The 12,350-nt window shown below is 39.6% G+C and overlaps 1 protein-coding gene across 1 annotated transcript in view; it reads right to left on the bottom strand.

The window, feature by feature from the left end:
* DAAM1 (dishevelled associated activator of morphogenesis 1) overlaps positions 1 to 12,350 on the bottom strand; it is a 179,827-nt gene that overhangs the window by 56,914 nt on the left and 110,563 nt on the right.

Here is a 12,350-nt window from a genome sequence, read left to right on the forward strand (position 1 = left end):
GTGGCTGTGAGTCACTTGTGTGATCAAACAGACCTGAAAAGGAAAATTTTGGTTCTTTAGCTTCACCTTCAAAAAGCACCTGAGGACAATCGATATCCCATCCCAGTGGAGAAGAGGCTGTGCCATGTACATGCAGCTGCTGTCTCATAATGAAGTAGTGACTACCTCCTATGTTTTAACATCTTTTTTAGTAGCGCTGTATATCCTGATGTCAGAATCCCAACCCTCAGGAGAGTGGTTTCAAGGTGGGGCATTTAATTTCAGTCCTATACTGTGCCTTGAAAAAACACTTTCTGTAAGCAAATCTTTCCAGACAGGTCTACACAGGTGGAATAAAAGAAATGTAATTTCAAAACTATTTTTTAAGTAGTCACAACAAGGGGGCAAAGTAACTATTGCTTACAGTGCCTTAAAAGCTGGCAGTAACTGATACCTCAACTCAGGCAGTTGTGTGAATTTCATCTGGAGACTGAACAAGCCAGATGATGGGGACTAAGAGGCTTTGAAGTTAGACTGGATTACACTCCCATAGTTTCAAAACGTTTAGGAAATCTGATGAGTTTTTAGAAATAGGCCTTGATTATACTTTAACATGTTAATAAAATAGCTATAGTGGTAGTATAAATGCTAAACCCTTCTTTCCTCTTAAAAGGGAGTATTAAAATTAGCAAAATCCCACTCTTACCAATGTATTTAACAAGCCAAAACTCACAGTGATATTCAATGGTATTTGAACCTATAAAACGAAGTAGAAGGTGCCAGATCTCTCCATTCCCCCAAAGTAGGGCAAATTTCCAAAACTAAAACAAAATCAAGTCGCATGTCTGAGGTCCCACAAGAGCCTGTCTGTTGTAAGCTTAATATTTAACAGTTACAGAAGAGAGATCATTCTTGAAACTGAAGATTGGTACATAGAGAGAAGTCTACAGTTTGGAAATGTTTTAATAATGCAAATAGATTAACAGTGCACGTAGACACTGTCATCAAAATAAGGGGAAGAAGGCTTCATTTTTATTTCACATGCCTCAGTGCTGAGAAAACCAAACAAGCTAAAGTATGTGAATGTTTCTTGTAAATGTACTAACATGATCCTCAGAGTTCTGAATTTGGGCAATGTATCTCCAGTTTCCACTGTGCAATACTGGTCCCTGCATACAGATGTGTGCTGCAGGAGCCATGTGAAACTCCCATCTCTGAACCAAAACTCTCTCCTCCTCCTTCGTGAGAGTCTGTAGCTCTGTAGAAACATAGGCCAGAAGGAGATGAATGCAATTGTTCTCTGGTAGGAGGAGAGGAGAGGGGGGATCTGAACATTAATTTTATTATTTCTCTAATCCAACTCTTCTTTTTACCTTAGGAGGTTGATAGACACCTATAAGAGAATATTCATGGACAAGATTTCCTGCTGGATGCAATTCACCTTGACACTTCTTGCTCTCAGCCTGCACTAACTACTGTTTTAACTTCTCTTCTAGATTGTATACTTTGCTCCTATTATCCCAAATTCTGTGGATGGGAGAGCCCTTCGCCAGAAAAGAGAACTTGTACAGTACAAAGTGCCTTAAAGAACACTGACTTTTGTTTTTTTAAACATCCAACTCTTTTAAAAGATAAAGAAACACACAGTCTTTCTAGTTTCACCTCATTTCCAAATAGTACATTTTTCATTCCAAATTTCTGGTCAGTGGCTAGTAAAAAATTCTAAGAGATCCTCTCTCATCCTCTTTAAATGTACAAGGATGCATTTATTTTTCTCAACATCACTTTGCCCATAGGAATAAATTTTACATTGTCTCTTAGTTCTCCTTCTTACTGAGGTAGACATTCACAGCTATTTCTGGGACTTCACTATCATCTCTATCACCTCCAAGATGACTGTGATACACTTCTCTCACTACCAACAGCATCTGAACCCTTAGTCACTCACTAGCTGTGTGACTCTTAAGTAACCTCTTTGTGACTCAGTTTTAGTTTCCTTACCTGTGAAATAGGTGCCTGCCTCCTCATAGCATCTTTGTGAGAACTTAAAAAGTTACAACAAATAAAGCAAGCACTGGGAAGAGTACACACAAAACACGCTCAATAAATGCTACCTCTGACGATAATGATACTGTTCCAGAGTCTCCAGTTATGGCCATTCAGTGTCCTTGTAACCGGGACTGTAAAAATTACAGCAACCAGTTTGGAAGCAAATTTTGCTAGTAATTGTTCACATTTAAAATCCATATAGCTTTTGCCTCTGTGAGTTTACTTTCAGGAATTTAGCCTATAATTACATGTTCACACTTGCGCAGATATATAATCATGAACATTTTTCACTACAGCACTGTTTGAATTAACAAACGATACAAAGGGGAACAAATATATATAGAGAGGGGCTAGGTGCAGTGGCTCACACCTGTAATCCCGGCACTTTGGGAGGCCAAGGTGGGAGGATTACTTGAGGCCAGGAGTTCAAGATCAGCCTGGGCAACACAGCAAGACTCCATCTCTCCAAAATAAATAAATAAATAAATAAAACAATGAGCCAGGCTTGTTGACACATGCCTGTAGCCCTAGCTACTCAGGAGGCTGAGGCGGGAGAACTGCTTGAGCTTAGGAGTTCACCGGCCAGGGTGACATAGCAAGATCCTATCCTCACACACAATAAAGAAAAGACAAGCAAATATGTTGTTGGGGAGAGAATGTTTCAGAATATCATCTTTCCCATCTATAAGGAAAAATATCTATACACTACACACAAACATTTCCAGAAATATAAATAAAACTTAACAATGGCTACCTCTGGATAGCAGAAGGGAAGGTTTTTTTTTTTCTTTCAAACTTGTAAACTTCTATATAATGTAAATTTTTATTTTACCTAGAACATACACTATTTTTACAATTAAAATAGAAGTTAAGTTCTAAAGCATTATGCACTGTCAGGACAACAGCTTTCGTCTGTCTGATGTTCAGGGTGACATGGAATGCATCAAGACCCTTTGGCATCTGGAATGTCTCTGTCCTCCACTCCTGGGGCACCCCTCCACCTCCCACAGCAAATAATTTAAACCATTTCTCTACTAATTGTCTTCTCTTACTGGATTTCTATTTTTAAAACTCACCATAACCCCAATATCAGCTGTTTATGCAGAGAGAGAATCTCTGATTTGGGACAAGATTTGTATACCCAAAGCATGCTAAAATGTTCAAAATATCTACACTCATATACTTAGAAATTTGTGTGACAATTTATTGGTAGCAGCTGAAGTCTTCCATTGATATAAGTGAGACTCAAAATACAGTTAGAAAATTACGTCTTTAAAGAAGAATAACTTCTTCTGAAGTTAGCACAGGCTACTTTCTTAATAGGGTCATTTCCCAAATAATAATATAAAAGTATGTCAGAGATTTTTTTTTTTTTTCAGTTTAAGATGCTCTTAGTAAGGCCTGAAATAAGCTATGCAAAAGGTCAATCAATTGTAAAGGACATGCTCTGCGGTTGTTCACCAGACCACAAATCACAGGCTGAAGCAACATTCATTTGGCCAGCTAAAGCCATAAATCTCTATGTGTGCTGTTACGAATCGAGGAGGTTCTTAGATAATATCTGCCAAGGAAGAAAGACACACTCTTTAACTGTCTAGACTGGCTGAAACTCTTCTAGCAATGTATAACAATACCATCATCTCAAATATAGTGGAGATATACTAAGGCTTAACCAAACAAATGTCAACAGCAGGAGTATTGTTTCGGTATGACACAAAGTAAATATTATTGTGATCATTTTCATTACAGGGGAAAGGCAAATAATTGCTAATAAAAACCTGTTCTCTTTGCAAAGAACATGCTTTTAGAAATTTCAAGTGAACTGTAATCATACATAGAATGAAAAAATTCTATCCATTGTTAATAAGCAAAATAGTCACCTTGTTCATTAATTAGTCACTACTGGTCAGGCACGGTGGCTCACACCTGTAATCCCAGCACTTTGGGAGACTGAGGTGGGTGGATCACTTGAGGCCAGGAGTTCGATACAAGCCTGGCCAAATGGTGAAACCCCATCTCTACTAAACAAACAAACAAACAAACAAAAATTAGCTGGGCATGGCGGCACATGCCTGTAATCCTAGCTACTCAGGAGGCTGAGGCATGAGAATCGCTTGAACTGGGAGGCGGAGGTTGCAGTGAGCCGAGATCGCACCACTGTACTCCAGCCTGGGCAACAGAGTGAGACCCTGTTTCAAAAAAAAAAAAAGAAAGAAAAAACATGTCGCTACTATTCTAGGTAACACCAGTCCAATTCCATACACTAATGAATACAACAAACATTAAATAAATTCACTCTACCCCTAAAATTTATAAAGAAACCTAGGCAGAAAAGAGCAGATAGGCCAAAATAGTTTATTCTGTTAGGCTATGTCTCCACGATGTGTGGCATCTAAAAGAACTCTTATGTTAGAGAACAGGTGCCAACATGAGACCAGGTCTAAGCAACAGGGAAAGAGGAGCAGAGAGGATGGAAGATGTAAAAATATTTGTGGGAGGCCTTGCTAATAATTTCTGCTAACTTCCCCCTCTGGCTCATAACAGTATAAACAGCATCTTCTCAAAGATGGCTATGATAAAGTGTGGAACAATCTGAAACAACCAAGGGTCGCAAACTTTTCCTGTAAAGAGCCAGACAGGAAATATTTTAGGCTTTGCAGACCACACAGCCTGTTGTAACTATTCAACTCTGCCATTGTGTAGTACGAAATCAGCCACAGAGAACACTTGAATGAACAGGCAATGCCACATTTCAATAACACTTTCTTTACAAAAACAAGTGACTGGCCAAATAACCCCATGGGCCATAGTTTGTCAACCCCTGTGAGCTAGATTAAGCTTGGCTCTCAAGAGGGCTGGATTATATCAAAATCCTAACTTGGTCACCAACTATTTTTCATGCATCAAGCTGCAGCTATAAATTAAGATAAGCTCATAAAGTGTTTGGAATTTGCCCAGTAACCTGAACTTTTTCTAGAGAAGCAGTAACCTACCATGCCTGTGAAGTGCAATACCTTCTTGCCAAGCTCACTGCTCCTTGAATCTATATTTAATCCTACTTTTTGAAAACAGCATAGCATCATTAGGTTCTTTAAATCCTGACATTTGCCGCCAACTCTTTCCATCTTACTCTTCCTTTTTGGGGCAAAAAAGTAGTAGGAGATTTAAAACTTGGAGTTTGGAGACTGTTGCTTTCCTCACTCCCTTCAATACCTAACTTTAACCCCTGGTAGTGGGCAAAACTATATTCTATATCTGAAGTTCGCCAAAAGAAGGGCAATTGGTTTCAGAAAATAATTCCTGTGTTGTCACATTCCAAGATAGCCATGTGGTCCCTGGGACTGCCAATCCTGGTTACATTTTTTGGCTACTGCCACAATTATATATCAAGTACGTCTGTTGCCAAAATCCGGTTGGGCCCACACAAAGAATGATTACAGAACAGTGGCTTCTTCATCTGCCAGGAAATCCAACACCTCCTCCTAAGCCTCAGAATGTCAGTCATTTTTCTGGAAAGACTGAATGATGACTTGCAATAACAGTGGCTTTCATGTGTAGCAGGAGAAATCATGGAAGAAAGAGTAAACCTTCTCCATTATTCCTAATGTTTTAATAAAACATATGCATGTTTTTAAGCAAAGCCATCATAGGATTATACAACTGGTCTTTGACCTTAGAGACAACCTGGGCTGAGTTTCCTCTCACAGGGGTCCCTTATAAGGTTACCAGTAGGTGATCCATCATCTGCTCTTGAGAAGGCTTCCAGAGGTCCACAATCTTCTGGGACAAGCACTCTCATGAACTGTGAAAAAATTCACCCCACACTGAATTGACAGATGTCTCCTTGTAACTTCAAGCACTTGTTGGCCTTAGTTTGGTCCTTGGGAACTGCATGGAATAAGTCTAATCTCTCCTATGAACAATGACCCAGCAAATATTTAAACAATTTGAATAAAGTGATTATATCCTTCCCAAATCTTCCCTTTTACAAGCCAGAAATTCTCTACTGGCTGTATAACACAAGTTTATCTTCCTCAATTCATAAACAAATCTCAAAATTTCCCATCATACCCTCATGTCCATTATTTGCAGGGATAACTTTAACAAACATAACTAAGCTCCTATAAAAGGACTATTTTCACATATTTGTATTAGTATTCACAGTTCTATACAAACTCTACTGAGAGGGAAGATTTCTATCCAAAATGTCTCTCCAATAAGAACAGAACAAGCTCTCACTCTCCTGATAATCCTCACAGATAACATTTATGATTTAGAATAAAAGACACGTCATATTAAGTGGAGGGAAACATGTATAGTCCTTGCTTTATTAAGTATACATATTTTAACAAAGTTGGCCATAAACTAAATAGCAAAATGGGTTTTCTCATTATAAGACTGAGGATGCTTTACCTCTAAAATATAAATCTTAGTTAACAAAATTGAAACTACATGACTAGGACCTTGACTCACCAGCTGTCAAGAAATTTGGAGGGATGTTTAAGTCCCTTTAGAGCATTGTTTTTAACACCTCCGGATGACTTTTGCTATCTCCGCTATTCTCCTGTATAACCATCCGTTCACATGTCACAGGAATTTCTTCCATGTATTCATATGAAACCTGATACCTCCTCTGACCCTCAGGGCTCTGCTCCTTCCTTTTCTTTGGTTTATGCACGTAGAAAGACTAGTTGAGCCAATAAAAAATGCCATGTTTGCCCAGAGAAAGCCTCTTGCTACCATATCACGTATTCAAAAATAAAATATACTTGAGGACTTCAGATCACTTAGAATCAGTTAGCTCCCGCTTTATCAATTCTCTAAGTTTAAAATTCCGTATTGGTAAAGAATAATTTTTTAAAAGCATAGCATGAATCCATGTCAAATATTTTACTAAACTTGCTAATAAATGAGAGAACTAGGAAGATGTTACAACTGGTTCAAAGGAGAACCCAAAGAGTAGACTTATGATAAGCATCATGATATTTGGAAGAGTTTACAAACAGATGCAAAACTGGCCAAGAGGGCAACAGTCAATTGTATCAGACTCAATTTGCCTATCATGGATAAGAACAATTGGAAGTGCTATCAGGTTTTCAAACAATAATTGACAGATTTGTGAAATAAGCTTGAGACAAAAGTAGAGATGACTCTGAAGAGTGCTATAGACAGGATATTTCGTCTATCTGATATTTACTCCATTTCACTATAACTGCAGCTTAGCAAAATAAAAGATGCATGACTAGTACTTCCTGGTTGAAGAAAACACAATCTATAAAGGTATAATGTAGAGGCCACACTGCATGACTAACACTCTGCTCTAGACTCCTCGCATCTAAATTACCTAAATGCCCAGGCTTGCCCAAAGCTCTTGCTCAAGAACATCTATCCCATTCTGACCATTACACGTCAATTCTGTCTATTTCTGTTGCCCTGCCTAGGCTGCGTGGTATGGTTTCTATCTGTGCCTCACTGAGTCTCAAACTTGAGACCACTGAGCTCCTGACCATTCCATTCCATCTCCCTTGGAAGGGAGCACTTGGTCCTCTATCCCCCTCAGGAATTTGTTGGTTAAGTATTTGGGATATTACTAAGTCTTCCTGCACTATTGATTAAAAAAAAAAAAAAAAAAAAAAAAAAAAAAAAAAAAAAAAAAGCTGTGAACTCAGTGAGGTTAGACCCTCCAGCTAGAAAAGAGGCTATACTCAACTGCTGCTCCCTAACAGTTTGGTCTAGACCTGGATGCCACATTAGAGTAACACACAGTCTACTAAACCTCCCAAAGACATGGCAGAATTTTAAAATCTAAATACTTGTGTAGACAGCCAAACTCTGTGGCAGCATTAATACTACACTGCTAAACACAGGGCTTCTCAAGGGCAGGATAGGAGCAGAACTGTTTTCACTAAGCTCATATCTACAGTGCTGAGTGGAATCTAAAATGGCATTTGCTTTCCTTCTCATTCCTTTACTCATCTAACAAATATTTATTGAATTCTATTATATAATGAGCTAAGCACTATTCTGGGTGTTGGAATACATGAATAAAAGAACAACGTTCCCTGCTTTCCTTGTGAGTGATCCCTGAGACAGACTTAGCAGTTCCTAGACTTACACATTTCTGAACTCTAGAGTTGAGAGGTTCTGAGAAGATTCCAAGTTGACTCCGACAATAGATTCTAAGTCTTTGCAAGTATAGCTACAAAAAAGTATGCCTATTTAAATACTTCACTCTCTCTGGTCATCATGTTAAAAAAAACAAAAAACAAAAAACAGTCAAGTGTTTGTTAACTCTCCTGCCTTTTTACTAAGCCCTGGTTTTTACCAATGGATCTTCTAACTTCAAAGTAAAGATACAGTGCAAGCATTCCTGAACTCCCCTGGGAAAACTCCTTTGAGACATTTCCCTGATAGCACAAAATGTCACATTAACATTTTCCATATATCACAAACTTTATTTACACTGGTAAAAATCATCGGAGTTTCTGAATGGCCTGAATGAAATAGCACATAGCTATTATTTTTGTTCTCCCCAAAATCACACACCCAGAAAAGCAAGAAAAGAGTGCCACTTTACAGAGACCTAGTCACCCTGTGGGGAAAAGCAGCAAACAGAAGAGCAACAATATCACCACATTTCTGTAAGAGTTCAGGAGCCCTCTGCTCCAACACCTTCTTTCCTGAACAAGCCTCAGCTGACTTTACAAGGAGTTGCAGGGTGGTTAGAGGGGATGTGGGGGAATACATTTTATGTGCACCTGGTACATCTAAGAAAGCAGCCACAAGCCTTACCTAGAACTAAGAACTGAGATTTTACAGTCCACTTCCCAAACTATGAGACACTTACTTTATTTATTTTAACAAGTCATTACTTTGGCAAAGCACTTCACAGCATGGCATATGACTGAAGCCTAAAATTCTCAATCAGTACAACTCCAACATCTGAAACCAATTTGTATGACAACTCCCCCTCAGTTTCATGGCAAAGAAAAAGAAATATTCTCCAATTATTATTTTCAGAAATGATACAACCCCACATTTCCCTGCAGGCAGGCACTGTGCCTATGACACAACAGTGTGCAATGACATAAAACAAATTATTCCTACATAGCTTAAGAGCCAAATCTTTGATCCACATGTGTCACCATGGAGTGCTACAGATCCAGGTACAATGTGGTCCAGTTGGTTTGTAAATTAACGTATTTGGACACACATTGCTAAACCCTTATGTAGTGTGCAAATTCAACCAGTGGTGTCAATGGCCTTTGCTGCCTCATATCTTGCTACCACATTTGTAGCTACCAAACCCACCTTTCAGAATGTCATAAAGCAGGTTTTGATGTTCTGGAACCAGCCCATGGGAAAACAATCAAAGTGTGTTTATGATTTGCAATATAATGTTTAACACAAGGCTATAACGAGAGGACCCTTTGGAAAAGAGTAATTAAGCTAAAAGGAGAATCAGGGGTTAACAGTAAGCACATAAGGGCATATTCCATTCATGGATGCATCCTCAGAATGAGAAAAAAGTGCTGATGCAAACCCCGAGGACAGTCAGAACTGTATTTCTAATTTTAGACCACTGTAAACTCTACAATGTACTCCTGAATTAATGACAGCATTTGTGGCAAAAGAAAGAAAGAAAAGCACTAGTTAGAAGACACCACTGTATCAGAATCATCTCAATATGGAGACACAGGGAAGTACCTCTTAGAAATCGAGAAAACAAAATGCTTTTCCTTATGTATGGGGACAGATAAAAGGATACTGCACAAGTCAGTGTTGCTCTGTACCACACTGAAGAATAACAGAATTTAAGACTGTAACTTAAGGGTGGTTATTCTTTGGTAAACGCTACTGTAACCATTTCTAGTGCCACAAGTTACCAGGTTCCTAAAGTATAAGGAATTTTGAGAATCCCAAATTATTAGTGGCACATTCTAATATACAAGAAGCTCAAAGCTTCTCCCTACTCTACAAAGAGGAGAAATTCTGAAATGCATCAAGAATGAAATGATTCAATAGTATTAGGCATGCTGGAGCTATTAGTGAAAAAATAAATATATATAGGAAAGATACAGGAAAAGTGTTTTTGTTCCTCTTTGATATACCTTCTAAAGGGGCTATTTCTTTCCATATTGATGTCTTTCATAATCCTATCTCCTAGAGTTGGAGTTGGTGAAGACAGGCAGCCTTCGGGCAGTCTTTCTGTGAAAGTATGGGCCATACCACTTGGAGAGTCAGCCGAGAACCAGAGAGAAGCTCAAAGGAAAGACAGCATGGAATATGCTACTTGAATCTGATTATAATCTAGTGGCAAGAGGAGCTTTCAAGGACAGGGATAGCAAATATTTCCCACATAAGCCACATTCTCCACCATCTGTCATGGCAGATGTTGCTATTTATCTTATTTTAGAGACACAGTTTCACTCTGTCACCTAGGCTGGAGTACAGTGGTGCAATTTTGGCTCACTTCAACCTCCTCCGCCTCCTGGGTTCAAGCAATTCCCGTGCCTCAGCCTCACGAGTAGCTGGGATCACAGGCACATGCCACCATGCCCAGCTAATTTTTGTATTTTTAGTAGAGATGGGGTTTCGCCACGTTGGCCAGGCTGGTTTCGAACTCCTGACCTCAACTGATCCACCTGCCTCAGCCTTCCAAAGTGCTGGGATTACAGACGTGAGCCATCACACCTGGCGGTATTCTTACTGAGATCATTAATAACCTCTGAATGCTTCCCAAAGTGCTCCAGGCATCCACCCCCAGTTGTTCAGAGCTAGCAATCAAAATAAACCTTTATGCCAGTTTTGCTTGAGGTTATTGGTACTCCATTACGAACCAGGGCAGGAAGCCACAGTTCTAAGGAATGCTGTAACAAAAGGTGTGCATCAATCTAGCACGTCTACTGTGCTGTGTGTCCCTCGAGGGACTGGGGTGGTGGTAACCAGAATGAACAGCTACTTGTGGGTTCTCAGACGTGAGATATACATCAGAGACTATTTACTCAGATGACTGAAACTATTTGCTCAGACTCTCTAAAGAAACTCACTCTGAGTTCCACAGGACACTACAGGAGTTCATTTTCATGCCTAGTGAAATTCTGCACTTGCAGATTGAAGAATTTTGGAAATAAAAGGGAGCTATGCCCTTGTTCCTCAACATGCACAGGCAAGGTGTTCAAAGGGCCTTGCACAGTCACATTTAGAATTTTGGTTCCACCAGAGCACTGTTGATAAGCATTCTGTGACAACCATGGATGGTTCCAAGACAGTCACGGACTCCTACCTCGGCAACTGACACACAGCCAAATTTGTCCTGCACCAGAGCCGTTAAAAGGAACATGCTTAAGAATAACTTAGGGGCTGACTGGGCATGGTGGCTCACGCTTGTAGTCCTAGCACTTTGGGAGGCCAAGGTGGGTGGATCACCTGAGGTCAGGAGTTTGAGACCAGCCTGACCAACATGGTGAAACCCCATATCTACTAAAAATACAAAAATTTGCCAGGCATGGTGGTGGACACCTGTAATCCCAACTACTCAGGAGGCTGAGGCAAGATAATTACATGAACCCAGAAGGCGGAGTTTCCAGTGAGCTGAGATTGCGCCATTGCACTCCAGCATGGGTGACAGAGTGAGACTCCATCTCAAAAAAAAAAAAATAAAAATAAAAAAAAAAATAACTTGGGTGCCAAAGATTGCTGTTCTGTGGCAGTCAAGAACCACTGTCCTCCAGGACTGCCATTCAGAGCTTATGTTCCAAGTCTCCTCTAGGAATTGGAGCCAAGACAGGAGCATTCTTCCCACGGTATAATACCAATGCGGGCATGAGTGACAAGCCCTGAGTGAATGCTGAGGGAGTGGCTTCTCTAGCCCCCACTTGAGAAGGAAAAAGAGAGCTCCACAGGACAAACTACCCTCATGCTCTCCATGACTCCCCATTAATTGGGTTGTCCAACCAATCTGTCTTACTTTTTCTCAGCTGTATATTGCTAACTTATTTTTGTTATGGTTGGACTACAAGTGAACACAAACACAAGGACATTCTCTTCCATTCTCTTCCAGCCTGGTGTTCCTCAGTTACAGGGAATGCAAGACCTTGAGTGAAGGGGTGTTACTAAAGAAATGCAAGTTTGGGTTAACTAAAGTGCTTGGATATTTTGGAATTGTTTCAAATTTTGGATTTTTTTCTTTCAGATTTTGGAGTATTTGCAGTATACCTACCTGTTCATCTTTCCTAATCTAAAAATCTGAAAATCTTAAATCCAAAATGCTCCAATGAGCATTTCTTTTGAGAGTCATGTTGGCACTCTCTTTAAAAGTT

The sequence above is a fragment of the Macaca thibetana genome, chromosome 7 (genome assembly GCF_024542745.1).
Source record: "Macaca thibetana thibetana isolate TM-01 chromosome 7, ASM2454274v1, whole genome shotgun sequence".
Classification (NCBI taxonomy): Eukaryota; Metazoa; Chordata; class Mammalia; order Primates; family Cercopithecidae; genus Macaca; species Macaca thibetana.